The sequence below is a fragment of the Lithobates pipiens genome, unplaced genomic scaffold, assembly GCF_037356315.1.
Source record: "Lithobates pipiens isolate NorthernLeopardFrog02 unplaced genomic scaffold, aLitPip1_a1.2 Scaffold_16, whole genome shotgun sequence".
Taxonomy (NCBI): Eukaryota; Metazoa; Chordata; class Amphibia; order Anura; family Ranidae; genus Lithobates; species Lithobates pipiens.
Window position 1 is genome coordinate 571,443,443 of NW_027507748.1, and position 17,641 is coordinate 571,461,083.

Consider the following 17,641-nt stretch of genomic DNA (forward strand, 5'->3'; position numbering starts at 1 on the left):
CATGTATGACTTTATGGGGAGGGTGGAACCTTTGGGCATGTCTGAGGAGTGTAGAGGGAAAGTGATGGGAGAACATACCAACTCATTGCAGGTAAGTGTCCTGAGCGGGATAAGAAGACACAAATCTATACACCCTCCTCCCCCACACACAATAGGGTGACCTCGCTTCCCTCCACTATGACACAAGCAGAGCGGAGGAGCTCGGTGAGGCGGCCAGGTGTTGTCCCCGCTCGGCGCTCCTCCTCCGCCCAGGCGCTTTGCTCTAATTACCTGCGTCCTGTGAACTCACAGCTCAGGGACCCGCTCCAGCCAATCACCGGGTTCAACGTCTCGGGTCCCCCCGGGGAGCCGCCTCCTGCCCGGATCCCGTCACAGGAAGACGCTCACACACTACCGAGCAGCCGCCTCAGCCAGCAGGGCCGACTCCAGGCAGGACAGAGCGCCCTCATCAGCGTAGGGAGGGGGGGGGACACCCACCACGACGTCCGGTAGGCCTCTGCCCTGACGTCAGCGTAGCCGCTGACGTCACCCCCACGGTGACGTGCTGCTAGAGAAGGGCGGGAGTAAGTTCCTCTTCCGCTTAGCGCTCGCCTGGAAACATGGGGGATGGGGAGAGTACTGGTGCGAGGACGGAGCGAGTCCCCCCTCCTTTTATGTGAATAATGGTACAGCTCCAGGTACAGCTTAGCTCACAGTGGGGTATTTGTTAGAGAGGGAGGAGTCCATTTTCCAGGAAGAGGGGCGGTAGTAACCGGCAGGCATGCTTTGTAGTCAGGGTGACATCATACTTTTTTACCTCACGCTGCGGGACAACAGCTGCCTGTTAGTCATTGTGGACATTAACCCCTGCGTGCCGAGTCCCTACATGGATCTCTACCACCACTTCACTCCTATTAGGCCTCATGTCTACACATATTTTCTTATTTACCACAAACACGCCCCTGCTAGAATATGTACATAAACAAACACAAAGGGCTGCTGTGCTGTGTACATTGCTCCCGCTTATTCTTAGTCTTCAATACTAATAATTATAAAAATGATTGAAAGTAAAAAAAAAAAAAATCTGTGCCTGGTAATAATAACCTAAATAAAATCTTACACCTATACAGAAGTAACACTCAGTGTCTATACAGAAACCTGTTGCAAATAATAATAATAATAAAATATATATATATATGAACCAACAATAGTGCAAGAAACAACCAAATATACCATAACTCACTATATACTCACTGGACACTTTATTAGGTAACCCCCTCTTCAATCACTCCTACCACAAACTGCTAATCAGCCAATCACATGGCAATGACTCAGTGCATTTAGGCATCTAGATGTGGTGAAGACGACTTGCTGAAGTTCAAACTGAGCATCAGAATGGGGAAGAAAGGGGAATTAAGTGACTCTGAACATGGCATGGTTTTTGGTGCCAGACGGGCTGGTCAATTTCAAGAACTGCAGATCTGCTGGGATTTTTACACATAACCATCTCTAGGGTGTATGGCAGAAAAAAGGACAGCTGCACTCCAAAATAATGCCTTTATTGAATAAAGCTTGATCCATACATCAATCAGAGACACAGGTCCAGGTGATAACTGACACGTTTCGCACCGTTAATGGCGCTTGATCATACTTATGATCAAGCGCCATTAACGGTGCGAAACACGTCAGTATCGCCTGGACCTGTGTTTCTGATTGATGTATGGATCAAGCTTTATTCAATAAAGGCATTATTTTGGAGTGCAGCTGTCCTTTTTTGTGCCATTTGACTTTGCTGAGCCGGCACCCTTCAACTCCTATATACTAGGACGGTGTGAACACAAGTGATAGCACCTGGAGTGGTAAATACCTTGATTTGTGTTTTTGGACTGTATCTCTAGGGTTTACAGAGAATGGTCCAAAAAAGAGAAAATATCCAGTGAATTTCAGTTGTGTGGACAAAAATGCCTTGCTGATGTCAGAGGTCAGACATGAAAATTGGAAAATAGATGATTGGGAAAACATTGCCTGGTCTGATGGCTCTCGATTTCAGCTGCGACATTCAGATTGTAGGGTCAGAATTTAGTGTAAACGACATGAAAGCATGGCTCCATCCCGCCTTGTATCAATAGTTCAGGCTGGTGGTGGTGTAATGGTGGGGGGGGTATTTTCTTGGCACACTTTGGGCCCCTTAGTATCAATTGAACATCATTTAAAAGAGAAGTATGGGAATAATTTTTTTTTAAATCATGCTCACCTAGGTGGATAATGTTCTCCCCCACCCCTCCTTCCCTATTCCTTGCAGCTCTCTGAGAGGCTGAGCCAGGTGGTGGTCCAGGCATGTGGGTGGATCATGACCATATGGTAGCAGTTTCGCCAAGCCTGGACCGGCTGTGGGAAGTCAGGCCATGGCCTACCTGAGTATTGTCCATCCCTTTTATGACTACAGTGTCCCCATCTTCTGATGGCCCCTGCCAGCTGGATAATTCACCATGTCACAAAGCTCAAATAATCTCACCACGGGTTTCTTGAACATGAGAATGAGGTCACTGTACTCCAATGGCCTCCACAGTCACCAGATCTCAATCCAATAGAGCACCTTTGGGATGTGGTGGAATGGGAGATTCCCATCATGGATGTGCAGCCGACAAATCTGCAGCAACTGTGTGATGCTATCATGTCACTATGGACCAAAATCTCTGAGGAATGTTTCCAACATCTTGTTGAATCTATGCCATGAAGAATTAAGGCAGTTCTGAAGGCAAAAGGCAGTCCAACCCGATACTAGCAAGGCATGCCTAATAAAGTGGCTGGTGAGTGTATATGCTGGTGAACAGATCAGTAAAATGCTGGGTTTACTTTGGGGTACATTTTATTTGTTTTTTTTTATAAAGGACTTTTCAAATCCTTTTTTTTTTACTTTGACCATTTTTGTTGGTGAATGAGTAGGGGCACGATGTAGAGGGCTTCCAGAGTCACATAAGTCACCCACTAATATCCCTACAACCACCAGTCCAGGGTTGTGGGGAAGAGGCCCTTTGTCCTCAACATGGGAACAAGGTGCTCTGGCATCCCCCATGTTGAGGGCACGTGGCCTGGTATGATTCAGGAGAGGTGGGGGGCGCACGCTTGTCCCACCACCCCCCCCCCCCCCCCCATCCTGTATGCTTGGAGAAGGGTATGGATGTTGGGAGGCACCTCTTGCCAATTAATTTTTTGGCTTGAGGTTCCCCCAAAAACCATACCAGACAGGCCTATGGATTTAGGGGGGATCCCACACTGTTTTTTTCCCTTTTGTTTAGTACATCCTACTGACAGCAGATAAGTCATAGTTGTTAGGACACCACTTCTTAACAATCAGCTATTCACTGGTTCTTAAGGACGCTGGCGGGTGCTGGTTCCTTAACAACCAGCTACTTTGTTAAATACCGCATGGCTAGACAAACCCTTATTTAACAAATGTTTTTTGTTCACTTTTTTTATTTTATTTATGAATTGACTTTTAGATTTGGTTTATGCTGGATTTACTGAGTGTTTCTTAGTTTTTGCTGTAATAATTGACCTTTTTCATATCGCATAAGATATTTGGGTTAAATGTGTCACGTGACCCAAATATCTCAGGCAACATCCGTTCGTGAATCAACCCCATAGCCTCTTTCATTTTCATGTATTTCTTCCATCAGAATTACCTGGTTGATAATACCAGTCACCTTTCTCAGTTTTTCTAAACTAACCACACAAAGCACAGAAGATGATCTGTTCTTGTCTGGTCAGTTTTCATCCCTTGGCTGGCCAGAGGTACAATACATTGAAAAGACAGAAAGCATGCCTGTATTGTGTAGTTTTTTTCAGCTCCCCCCGCCTTTGGAACATGCCCCTTGCTCACGAGCAGCCTACATTCACAGAAGATCTATGGTTAGTTCTCCAAAATGTTTGAAACAATCTACCTGCTGAGTTCCTTCAAAAAAAAAAAAAAAAAACTGCAGCCACGATCGTGGTGTAACCACTTGCTCCAGAAGCTATATATCTACAGCCTAAGGACAGCAAGTGGTAAACAGACCAAGCTGTCCAGCAAAAGTAGCAGTTAGAGGTTTGAGACGATTCATTTAAAATTTACAGGGGCAGGTCTGCCGATAAGGGGGTACCACTGGGCCTTCTGTAGGGGGCCCGGGCCCCGTCACGTAACAGGGGGGCCTGGCCAGCCGGCAGCTTTATGTAGCAAAAGTGTATACACAGGGCTTTTTTCAGCCAGAACCTCCAGCACAGGTCATGTGTGCACCACTATTTACCGTCACTTACACGGAAGCCCTTCTGCCAGTGCTCCTCTCTGCAGTTCCCAGAGAACCCTCACTGTCCTCACTCAGGGCGAGGATAAGGGAGAGACAGCTGCTGGATAGGTGTGTTTGTGGACTGCAGGGAAGGCATCCCATGCTGACTTGGAGCCTACTGCCCGGATTCTGGTGCCCCTTGTTGCTCTCAGCCAATGGCCACTGGGTGGGGGGCGACAGAGCCTCTAATGAGTGTGCTCTCAGTGGGGGGGGGGAGAGACATGGCAGCTGCTGGGGAGTGCTACAGAAGTGATTTTTTCAGAGCAGGTAAGCAGATCACACAGTAGTGTGTAAAAGTATGCAAAGATGAGGGTTGTGGGGGTGCAGAGGTCATAGCTGAAGAAGATGGTTACCGAATCAGAGCTTACCTGTTGAAAAGGAAGGGTTGGGGGTGGGGCTTGGTTGTAAACTAGATTGTGAGATATCCACTTCTAAACCTTGCACTCTGTATATAAAGGACTCCTGAACCTAGCATTCTGTATGTAGCACATGCGTGTACTCTATACATAGTGCTCTCCTATATTCTGCAATTTGTGCCTAGCATACTCCTGAACCCTGCATTCTGTGTGTAGTGTATTCATGAACCCTGCATTCTGTGCATAGCGCACTCCTGAACTCTGCATTCTGGGCGTAGTGTACTCAAGAGCTCTGCATTCTGGGCATAGCACACTCCTGAACCCTGCATTCTAAGCGTAGCGCACTCCCGAACACTGCATTCTGTGCGTAACACAATCCTGAACCCTGCACCCAATGTGTAATGTACTCCTGAACCCTGCATTTTATATGTAATGCCCTTCTCAACCCTGAACTCTCTGTAGTGTGTTTGCACTCCTAAACCATGAACCTTATGTTTAATACACTCTTGCACCCTTCATTGTGCATAACACCTTCCTTGCACTGTGTGTGTCATACACTCCTGAACCCTGCATTCTGTATGTAGCGCACTCCTCAATCATTGTACTCTGTGTATTACGCACTGCACTCCTGAACCCTACATCCTGCGTGTAGCACAATGCTGAACTCTGCATTCTATGGGTAGTGCACTCCTGAACCCTGCATTTTGTGTGTAATGCACTCCTGAACTCTCTGTGGTGTGTTATGCAATCCTAAACCATGAACCTTGTGTTTAAGACACTCTTGCACCCTTCACTGTGCATAACGCCTTCCTTGCACTGTGTGTGCCATACACTCCTGAACCCTGCAGGCCTAAATCTTTGTACTCTGTATTACGCACTTCTGAACCCTGCAGCCTGTGCGTAGAGCACTCCTGAATCCTGCATTCTAGGAGTAGCGCACTCCTGCACTCTGCATTCTGGACGTAGTGCACTCCTGAACACTGCATTCTGTGCGTAACACACTCCGCAACCGTGCACCTAATGTGTAATGTACTCCTGAACCCTGCATTTTGTGTGTAATCCACTCCCGGACCCTCTGTGGTGTGTTATGCACTCCTAAACCATGAACCTTGTGTTTAATACACTCTTACAACCTTCACTGTGCATAACGCCTTCCTTGCACTGTGTGTCTGTCATGCACTCCTGAACCCTGCACTCTGTATGTAGTGCACTCCTAAATCTTTGCACTTTGTATTACGCACTCTTGAACCCTACACCCTGTGTGTAGCACAATCCTGAACCTTGCACCCTCTGCATAGCACAATCCTGGACCCTGTGTGTAATGCACATCTGAATCCTGCATTTTGTATGTAGTGCACTCCTGAGCCCTGCACTCTGTGTGTTATGCATTCAGAGGTTTATTTAAAAATGCCCCTTTAGGACCCTCCCACTGTGCAATTTGGCCACACCCACCCTACGATGCAGTGTGCACAATGCACTACGTTGCTATTTTTCCCAATGGGGGAGGAAGGGAAAGTTACAGGTACAATGGTCAGTTTTTAATCCTGTGTGTCAAACCTTTATCTCAAAAAGTAAAAACTATCGCTGTAATGCCTTGAAAAGTGTTATCTGAAGTTTGGCCTTGAAATGGTAATAGCTTATTTAAAGTACAACGAATGCTGCTAGCACATTGAACTACTCTTGCCACAGACTGAAAATACTTCTGTGCAGTGGTGTCTCTGTTGCACATCCATGCAAATTGGAGACACCGTAAACTAGGAAGTGTTGCCAGTTGGATCACCAGATGAAAATAAAGTGACAGAAGTTTTTTCATCTTAATGCATAGGATGCACTAAGGTTAAAAAAAAACACAAGGGTTTACAACCCCTTTAAGTAACCATTAGGGTTAATTTACACCTGCATTGCTCTCTGAAGAGTGATCCACTGTGGATAACTTTTCAGAGACTGGAGCAGACATGGCTGATAGGCATTCAAGAGGAGATACTGCTGCCTCCAGAATGCTTTTTTTTTTTTTTTTTTATAGCCGAGTGGGGATTTTGAATGGACACATCACACTGTAACCACGAGTCTAGCAGTTACAGCACTACTCCAGTCACTTGAATTGGTTGCGTTTGGCAGGAGATCATTTTGCATCATGGTGAAGCAAAATATTGCTGCCAAGGCATGTGTACATCCCCATCCAGTTCCCTTTGCAGCTTAAGGGGTGCAGGAAAAACATGGCTGAACCGTTATTTTTACCACCCTCCAACTGCAAGTGTAAACTAAGCCTAATGCAGCCACCACATTTAAGGATTGGTAAGTTGCCCTTGACAAGGTCAGAGGACGAAACGTGATGGGGTGGTGCCTATTTGCAGTGGGCTGAATCGGAAGGAGTTCAGTGCGAGTCCTGCTTAGCTTTGAGTGCTGGGGAGAAAAGAGCAGCTGGAAGCCAGTGGTGTTTATCTGCTACAGTGTTTGCTGGTTTGAGCCCCTGAAGTGTCTCTGACCTTGTTTTTTAATTTTGAGATACAAGTATAAATAATTGATGTGTAATAAAGAATGTGGTAACCATATTACATGATGTAAATCCCTTTTTATGATCTGATTCATCCATGTGGTCTTTTGGGAGCTGTGAAGGATTGCTGCAGCTTCAGAGGTGTGTGGTGGTGGATTGTCTAAACCAGAAGAGCGAGATACAAGCCTGTTAGCCTGATCTGTAATGAGACAGACAAATATTTCTGGTGAGATTCCAAAGAATGGACGAAAGGATTGAAGCCACTATTATATGAAGATTCACTGGGCTTTATTTTTGGACCAGATTTAATTATACTTCGTTTGAACTAATTGGATTTTTTGTCTTTTCATCACCTTTGAAAATGTATTTCTGCACAAGCAATGTGAAGGAGATTATGAATATTTATTTTGAAGCTCATGATGTTGCACTGTTTATTTTGTAGCACTTTCTTTTTATATATAATTTATGTTTTGCAACATTGTTGTTTCATTTGAGGTTTGAGTGTTATATCTGTGAGAGATTTGAAGTTCTCACTTTTTGTATATATTGACAAATTGGGGTTGATTTACTAAAACTGAAGAGTGCAAATCTGGTGCAGCTGTGCATAGTGGCCAATCAGCTTCTAACTTCAGCTTTGACAACAGAACCTGGAAGCTGATTGATTTAAATGCAGAGCTACGCCAGATTTTGCAGTCTCCAGTTTTAGTAAATCCACCCCCAGTGTGTGGGGTTGTTATAAATAAAACTGCTGAAGAGTAGGTTAACATGTTTGGGGATTGTTAAATATTGGGCACAGACATATCACAGAAGGGATATTCAATTGATGTTCACTTACTATAGAATATCTTACCCATCTTCAGATGCCATAATATTTATATAATCAATGTTATTCACTTTACCAATAAGCGGTCATAATGGTATGGATGGCTGGGGTATATCATGGTTTTATATTTTATTTGGTTAATAGGAAAAACGTACAAAACATTTTTCTTTTTCCTCAGCCAGAGGTGTCCAACCTGCGTTCCCAGAAAGTTTGGCGTGTGGGCCCAAGAACATCTGGAGAGACACGGTGGCCAACGCACACAGGCCTAGCAAATTCATGTCTGTAGGGAATGCCGTGCAAGTACAGTGGCTGCCACAGACAAGCCTGGCAAATTCATGTCTGTAGGGATGCTGGGTATGCGGTGCAAGTACAGCAGCTGGCCAGACAAGCCTGGCAAATTCACATCAGTAGGAACACCAGGGATGCCGTGTAAGCATAGAAGCCTGCATTGACAAATGCACATCTGGATAGATGCTGGGGCTGCAAGATTTGCAATAGCACCAGCAGCATGGAATGCGGCGGCGTTAGGTGAGTAAATGCCGCATGGCTGGATCTAGGGGCCTGCCCCCCCCCCCCCCCCCCCCCACACACACAGCACCTAGACTACATTCACACTAGCGATTAGGGCCGGTGCGAATTGTAGCAGCAGTTCCCAGGGTAGGGATGGCTGAGGCCCCATTCCCTATAATGATACTTTGTCTGCATTCAGAGCAGGTAATCGTTGACTGTGCAGAGAGCTATCAGAGAGCTGTGAATGGGTGCAGCCGCCGGCGACCTGCCACTATAGTGAATGGGTGCCGGCGGCTGGACCTACTTGCTGACAGCTGCAGGAGAAACTGCTCATTAACTATCATTATTGGTTATCAAAAATAGTGTCGCATATCGCACTAGTTTTGGGTTTCCCTCTTTTACAATGAAAGATATATATACATAAAAAATGAAGTTTAATACTCAGAGAGGTACATTATCTAGATTAGTGATCATTAACGTGTGATCTACCTGACTTTTTCTACTCATCAGCTCTGCTAAATGTTCATGTATTTTATGTGCGGTCCAAGACAATTCCTCTTCTTCCAGTGTGGCCCAGGAGGATCAAAAGGTTGGACACCCCTGTCCTAGGCTACTGTCAGGAACCATGAAACAGGCTGAGACAGAAGTACAATCAAATCACACTTGTTTATTAATAAAAAGGTAAATAGAAAAAAGCGTAGTCAAGCATAGCCAGATCAGGTAGTCAGCCAGTCCAAAGTTCATAAACCAGATCGGGTAATCAGCCAGTCCAGAATCAGGGACCCAAGGAGAGCAACTGCAAGCAGGATAAGAAGCCAGGAGGGATGTCAGAAAGCCAGTCTTGAAACAAACAGCAGGAGATGGTTCCTTGTGATGTGACCAACGTGAAGGCAAAGGAAAGAGTGGGCTGGAAGGCTTTAAATAGTCAGGTCAGACGTGCATCATAGGGAACAGCTGGTAACTGTGGGAAGAGAAGAGAGCTGGCAATTGGCCAACAGCTGAGTGGCCAGCCCAGAGGAGGAAGGGCTAAGCCAGCCCTGACAGCTACTTACTCTCTGTGAATTTGATCTTTTAATGTGCTATGACAGCATCATTGTCAGTATTGCAGCATAAACAGCAGATTGGAGGAGGGATCACTAAGGAGCCCAAAATCCCATCCTTTTTCTCTTTGGGATTAGCAATGGCAATGGGTGGGGTTGTAGGTGGGTATTTACATCAAGCTCTTTTTACAAGTCGTGTGAATGGGCAGGGCAGATCCGGAGACCGACCTATCAATTTATGCAGTGGGAGGAAAAGATCGGAAGTCTCAGCAACCCAGAACCTCCCACAGCAAACCAGTGTAATCACATCACCACTGATTGCAATAAACTATACAGGGGCAATTACATCACCAGTGGTCCCACTCAATTGCAGACAAATTAATCTGTGACTGCTTGAGTAAATAAAAACCTCCATATTGTTGCAAAGCAGGAGAAGCCTATAATAAGGCTGTATTAATACTTCTGAGTTAAGCTTTAACAGAATAAAAGACAAATAAATGTAAAAAACATCTTTATTGGTTTAACAATATGTTCTGTTTAAATACTTTACACACGGTATACGGCAAGAAAATTCAGCGACTGTAATTGTAACATATCAGTGTTCGAGATTCACAAAATTCTATGTCTTTAATTGTTCTCTGGATGCAGAGGGGAAAAAAAAACCCTCTAAAAGGGGTTGTAAACCTTTGGCAGTCCCCCAGCCCCCCATTTTACTTACCTGAGCTCTGTAACTTGACCCGGCGGGGACGTGCTGTCTCTCTGCCCTGGGTTCTTGCCCGTGATTGGATTGATAGCCGCACAGCCACTGGCTCCCGCTGCTGTCAATCAAATCCAATGGCACGGGGGCTGGGCCGAGTCATACATTTGGCAGCTATGGACACCAAATGCTGGACTCAGGAGCGCTCCCGCAAGGTAACCCCCTCTGGAGAGCACTTCTGGGGAGGAGCGGCAAGAGCCAAAGAGGGACCCCAGAAGAGGAAGTTCGAGGCCACTCTGTGCAAAACAAGCTGCACATTGGAAGTATATGTTTGTTATTATAACAAAAAAAAAAAAACAACCCTTACCATCAAATATTTCTAAAGTAAATGTGAACACATTCACCAAAATCCCATATAAGGGTAAAGGGGTTTCCCCCTTCTCTCTAAATTCCAGCACCCATATGTACCAATGTAGCATTAATGTGCTTCTTTTGCAAAAATAAAACAGCTTTCCATTCTACACACATTTACCTCACTGTCTTCATGACTGTTTGAAAACACTGCTCCATTACTTCTGCCTTACTTCCTAGACAGACTTCAGGTCATGACACAGGAAGGAGTTGACCAGCTAAAGGTAGATGACGCAGGGTGTGTGCTAATGAGATCAGCTGGTCAACTCCTTCCAGTGTCATGATCTAAAGTCAGTCCAGGAAGTAAGACAGAAGTAATGGAGCAGTGTTTTCAAACAGCCATGAAGACAGCGAGGTAAGCGACTGTAGAATACATTTCTTCCTCTTGGCAACAGAAGCACATTAACTGGTACATAAGGAAGCTGGAATATATATTATATATAAAAATTATGAACTTATCCTTTAAGGCTGATCTTATGGTATTGCAGTTTTACAGATACATTGGTCAAACTTGGCAAATATATATATATATATATATATATATATATATACGTACATGTGTGTGACAGTGATCTTTACTAGCTTCAGGGTCTTGTGCTGCGCAACTGCCCTATTGCACTCTGAACATAGGATCTGAATGGACGAGGTGGAGAGGCGGGGCAGTGATGTCGTGATCTCCACCTGTCCAGTAAGAGAACACTCTACAGTCGCAAATGTTCTCTGCGTGGCTTCCGTGCCGAGTGAGATCACCTGTGTTCAGTAAGCAGGGATCCATACACTACTAGTAGAGATCACTATAGTAGCAATGCCTACTAGAGTGATTTCCAACTTCCGTGGGGATGCCAAAGGTATGACACATACATACTTACATTGGTCCAAGCTGAACCAAATGTTTTTCTGCCATACCTTAATTTCAGCTTGAAAGATGTTAATGTCATTTCAGAAGTAGTTTTCAATATTTTCATTTTTTTGTTTTGTTAAAATTATGCCAGGTGATCCTGTCATTAAAGTCCTTCAGGCACTTGATGTTATTTGGGGACAACCAGGGCTGTCCATTAGAAATCACCGAGCCTCCTACAGCCTACCTGGCAACTCAGTATTTAATGAATGTACAAAATTAGAACCTGTTAAAAGAATATTTTGATATATTGTGCTCAAACACAACTAAAAAAATATGGGGGTCCCACAAAATTTTGTACCAGACACTAAGCAAACAAGAAAAAAAACATTGGAATACTCCATAATCCATACCAAATCCTTATCTGGGCATGCAGACTGATTAGCTAAGAAGGGGAACACAAGCGTGAGAACCAGCTCCTGAACCATATGCCCTTGATATGGATAGTTCTTGTCATTGAGGACCCCCCCCACCAGAGCACCTTGTCCCCCAAACCAAGGGGACTTCCTAGATAAGAGCTCCCTTTTTATGTGAATGAGTATGGTGTATGTAGTACAAAAAAATAAAAAAAATGTAAATAAAAAAACACACAATTTTTGGACAAACCCAAAACCATCCCAAGATGTAAATCTATTGTCAATCATGTCATCCAGCCATGCAGAGCCTCGTCAATCCATTTTTTTTTAAACCTGCTACCAGTAGATCACAGTGATCGGTACACCAGCCACTATGAGCGGACAGGTATTGTGATCACTATTATTGGTCATATAATTACAATGCCAACAAAAGACTTCCATTCATGACCATTTTGCTTGCTATTGTGATGCAGTGATTGGCCCACAGTTAGCACATGGTACCTGGGCCAATCACAGCATCCTGTAAAATGTGATTGACTGATCACAATAGTAATCAAGATGAAAGGCATTCATAACAGCTAAAACTATTGCTTACAACAGTAGATCAATTGGAGCTTCTTCCAACAACACAGGATCAGAAGACATACATCAATTCACCAGCAAGAATGATCACTAGATTTGGTGAAAATAGTTTTGAACCAGCATTGGTATTTGCTTACCAAATCATTAATATTGGGTGAGATTGTGGGCCCATACCCTTTGATGGTGGCTAAACGTGCCAAAAATCTGAAAAGATCGTCTGGTCCATTTGGAGTTCAGACTGACACAGACTACCAATTGGCTTACTGAACTTCCCCCAATGTGTGGAATGTATCCATGTGGTTGATGTGCTATCTGTGATTATGGAGATAATATGAATGTCTTTGCCAGTTTGGATGGGGAAAAACAATTTAAGATCTGTGATTTTATAAATTGCTCTACTACACGAGTGGTTTATATGCTCACCGGATAGGCAAACTCATTGGCAGTATCAGGAAAGAGGACAATGAACGCCCACTAGCTTTGCATGTTCTACAGTTATATGATGGTAATTAAGACTGGTTAAAAGTAACCTATGTTCTGAATCTCCCCCTTAGAAGAGGGGACTTTGATGTTATACTCACACAAAAAGAGAAAATGTGGATTTTACATTTAGGTAAGCTTATGCCAAATGGGTTAAATACAGAATGCAATCTGTCTGCATTTTTAGAAATGTAACCAATAAGGAATTAGATATTTTCAGGCCCGTATGACACCTGGTGGTGAACACTAGTTCTGTTTGATCATTGTCCCCTAGTACTTTTGGTCCATCTGCTGTCTGCGCTTTATTATATGTGTATATTATTTTTCGGTATATTTATGTGTGCTTTACTACTATTTTATATTTTTCATTATCTATTTTTTTTTCTTTATTGAGATCTATATATATATATATATATATATATATATATATATATATATATATATATATATATATATATATATATATATATATATACACACACACACACACATTTACAAAGTTGATATTCAACAGATCTTGTGATTTAGGAAATACTCTGAGTTACAGATGTGATGCGTGTTCATTTGAGGAGTGTGTGCTGAGGACATCTGGTGGTCATACGCAAGTACAACATGATAGGAATGGGTATTTAAGGCACCAACCCCCAGCCCCTCCTTTCTCCAAAGAAGCTTGCGCTCATTGGTGAGCAAAACATGTCAGCGTGACATCACCATAGTCAGAGAGCTGCTTATACAGACACCCATGCTGATAATATAGCCGTTGGATAAGGATCTACACTAGCCGGGAAACAACAAACTGTTTATTTGGCTGAACTATCTGCATTATTACGGAACTGACAGACAATGAAAGCAAAGGCGTCATCTCACCGACAGTAAAGATCTTACCTTCCAAGGTTTGGCAATGGTGGTTCTCTTATACCTCCTCCTGTCTTCATTAAATGGACTTACTGACACCTGATCTGCCTATACATTCCCCAATGCAAGAGACAGTTGAATTTCTCAGGGGAAGATTTCATCGTTTGTACAGTCTATCTAGTACAGTTCCAGCCTTTTCATTGCACAGTTACATGGTTGATCCTGCAGCAGTGATCCATCCAGGCTTCAACTTTCTGTGACACCCATCTTGAATTACAGGCACTAACGGTCCTTAGGGTGACCATTCAATGACAGCAACCTATACATGGCATCTTAGCAGTGATTACTTGTTTGCAATCTTTATTGTGCAATCTGTGCTTTACACCATACAGCTCCATTGAAGTTCAATTCCTTTCCCCCTCCATGTCTTGGTGGTGTGAATAAAAGACGTACATGATTGAGGTGTGCTGCTAGCAGCTCTATGTATCCACATTGACACTGTTATCTTTTTGTGGTAGTGTGATATTTTTATTTTAAACACTTGACAGCAACAGAATGGCTCCCCTGCGCAAATCACCATAGCTGTACAGCGGCCGCTTTAAGGGGTATAGAGGGGCACATGCACACCCACTGTGGTACTGAGGAGCTCATGCACCTGCCCAGAGCATTACTGAGGAGCTGATGCGCTTGCCCGGCGGCTGCGATGTCTGCTGGGCACACGCGATCACTCCTGATGGAGCCAGAACAAGGATTCTGTCAGGGGAGTGGAGACAGATTGTGTATTCCTAGTATACAGGAACATAGATCAGTCTCCCCCCCCCCCCCCCCCCAGTTAGAACACACACTGAGGGAACACATTTAAATATGACATAAAAATGCCATAAATCTATCCCCTATTTTGTAGATGCTATAACTTTTGCACAAACCAGTTTATGCCTATCGCGATTTTTTTTTTGTTTTAACAAAAATATGTAGATTACATATCAGCCTAAACTGCTGAAAAATGTTTTTCTTAAAAAAAAAAAATAGTAAAAAACGTTTGAATTTTTTGTTTATAGCGCAAAAAATAAAAAACTGCAGAGGTGATCAAATACCACCAAAAGAAAGCTCTATTTGTGGGGGGAGCCACGTCACACGACTGCGCAATTGTCAGTTAAAACAGCGCAGTGCCATATCGGAAAATATGGCCTGGTCAGGAAGGGCGTAAATCCTTCTGGGGCTGAAGTGATTAATGTTACTTTTTGCTACACTGTTTTCAATAAAGTATATATTTTTCCTTTAACTCTGGTGTCTCTATAGCAGGTTACTGTGAGGATCTGCTATCCTCAACTCCTCCATTTATTAACAGATACAAATATGACAGTTCGATTCTACCACTTCACTCTTTTGCATATTACTCCATTCCTTTCTCTTGTTCCCTTTTACTTGTTTTCTTTACATACTGCACATCCTCAATAATTAGGCTTGATGCAGGCAAATAATTGGTAGAACGACAAAGCTGAAGTTTAGCCAAAAAAACATTTTCTGTAGTTTTAGTGAGCTAACTTACCTGTAATGAAGTATGTCCCATACTACAGGCAGCTGGAACCTGGAGAAATATTTACTGCATGGATGCCCTGTTAAACTGTTACTAAGTCCACAACAGTAAAATCAGTCTAGATATGCGGTAAAGCATGCTTGCTATACTCGCTGTGAAACCTAAGGGGGTTAATCCTCTGCATTGTGTAAAAAGGCTGTTTGATTCAGTCTTCCCCATTCCTCCCTTTCTTCCAGTCCCCAATCCATCTCCAGAGCCTTGGGGGCACTCTGCACATGCTCAGTTTGGTGTGTGATGCTTAAGTATTTTTTTTTTTTGGGAGGGTACATGTGATCAGCACAGGGCCAATCGGCTCTGTGTAGACAGAGATTCAGGGGGTCATGCAGCCTCATAGGACTGTCAGGGGAGAAGGAAAACGCCTCCTACAAGCTATAACCAGTGCTCAGCCATAAACTGTTAGAAGTCTCAAGACTGCTTTATACTGCCGATGAGAAAAGGTATATAGCAGTTTATATTTACTAAAACAATTGCATTTCCATGTTTTGTGGGGGACAAGATATAGTGATTGCAGGGTCCTGGGTTAAGTAACATTTTAAGCTCGATGTAGCTGCTGTGAAAAAGTTCCTGACAAGGACCCTCTCACCTTCTCCTCCATTGTGAAAAGTTCTTTCATTGCTTACACTGCCTGTAACATCTCTGAATGGGGGACAGAATTGTGCGACTCTTCAGACTCTTCTCCATTCACAGATCACGTATTTGTTTTGTGTACCTAAATGCAGCGGACTAAAATGCAATTGCTTGTTTCAGGTTATTTTGTTCTTTGACCTGCCATAATAAATGAGAGACTTACTTTTTTTTTTTTTTTGCAAACGTGTGAATTTCAGTGTTCCTCCCACTTTCTTCCAGTAACACAACTGATGCTGGGACATTTTTTCCTCACATTGATGCCAACGCATTTATTCCTTAGCTCATATTTTGCACTGCTATTAAACTCTTCAATTTGGCTGCAGAGTGCCAAAACCATTTGCCCAATTTTGGTGCTTGCCGGAAACAGTATAAACACTCACCGGCCACTTTATTAAGTACAGCTGTTCAATTACTTAGTAACACAAATTGCTAATCAGCCAATCACAGGGCAGCAACTCAATGCATTTAGGCATCTAGACATGGTGGACACCGGGTGCCACTCCTGTAAGCCAAGAACAGGAAACTGAGGCTACAATTCGCACAGGCTCACCAAAATTGGACAACAGAAGAATGGAAAAAGTTGCCTGGTCTGCAGCATGTGGCATAAAAATGAAAGCCTGAATCTATCCTGCCATGCATCAATGGTTCAGGCTGGTGGTGTAATGGTGTGGAGGATATTTTAATGGCACACTTTGGGCCCCTTAGTACCAATTGAGCATTTAAATGCCACGGCCTACCTGAGTATTGTTGCTGACCATGTCAATCCCTTTATGACTACAGTGTACCCATCTTCTGATGGCTCCTTCCAGCAGGATAATGCCCCATGTCACAAAGCTCAAATCATCTCACCACGGGTTTCTTGAACATGACAATGAGATCATTGTACTCCAATGGCCTCCATAGTCACCAGATCTCAATCCAATAGAGCACCTTTAGGATGTGGTAGACGGAAGATTCACATTATGGACCAAAATCTCTGAAGAATATTTCCAACACCTTGTTGAATCTATGCCATGAAGAATTAAGACAGTTCTGAAGGCAAAAGGGGGTCCAACCCAGCACTAGCAAGGTGTACTAAATAAAGTGGCAGGTGAGTATGTTTTGGAGCAATGCGTGAAGTGCTGTTAGACCCGAACCACCCCACCCCCATTTTCTCAGGTAGGTCTCCTAGATCCTAGATTGTAAGCTCTAAGAATCAGGGCGCTCCGATTCCTCCTGTATTGAATTGTAATGTAACTGTACTGTCTGCCCTCATGCTGTAAAGCGCTGCGCAAACTGTTGGTGCTATATAAATCCTGTATAATAATAATGTTGCTCACAATGGAAGACATCAGAAAAAAATGCAGTTGTGTTTCCAGATGTAATTTAATACTAGTTTACATGGGATATCCAATGGTTCTTTCGATTTCTCAGGCATTTGGTAGTCAGACCTCTGAACCTCGATTTGTGGATCTATATAGCTGCTAAAGCAAAGATGAGGGGTCCATTCTCCCTGCTGGGAATTTTAATTAATGTTGTATTATATAGAACGAAGCAGGAATGGGAACACGCAAGCTCCAAAATTTGGTGGCAAAAGTGCTAGAAACGATGGCAGGAGGAGCTCTGCTAGAG

At 43.6% G+C, this 17,641-nt stretch overlaps 1 protein-coding gene and 1 long non-coding RNA gene across 6 annotated transcripts in view; one reads left to right on the plus strand and one right to left on the minus strand.

The window, feature by feature from the left end:
- The window catches only part of ATF1 (activating transcription factor 1), a 41,428-nt gene extending 40,999 nt beyond the window's left edge, over nt 1–429 (minus strand). For 2 of the 4 annotated variants that reach the window (XM_077483726.1, XM_077483724.1), the window contains exon 1: nt 290–429. The gene's annotated coding sequence lies outside the window, so the exon portion shown is untranslated. Of the gene's footprint in view, nt 1–270 lie in introns of all 4 variants that reach the window. The other 2 variants (XM_077483725.1, XM_077483723.1) reach the window with 1 other exon arrangement.
- A 138-nt stretch (nt 430–567) lies between these two features.
- On the plus strand, nt 568–15,088 carry LOC143983712 (uncharacterized). Of its 2 annotated transcripts, none has more exons than XR_013274633.1 (3): nt 568–677; nt 8,156–8,505; nt 13,466–15,088. It is a non-coding gene; the product is annotated as an uncharacterized LOC143983712 (long non-coding RNA). The 2 variants fall into 2 exon arrangements; XR_013274632.1 differs by having other exon boundaries at nt 13,499–15,088.
- Nucleotides 15,089–17,641: the final 2,553 nt, after the last annotated feature.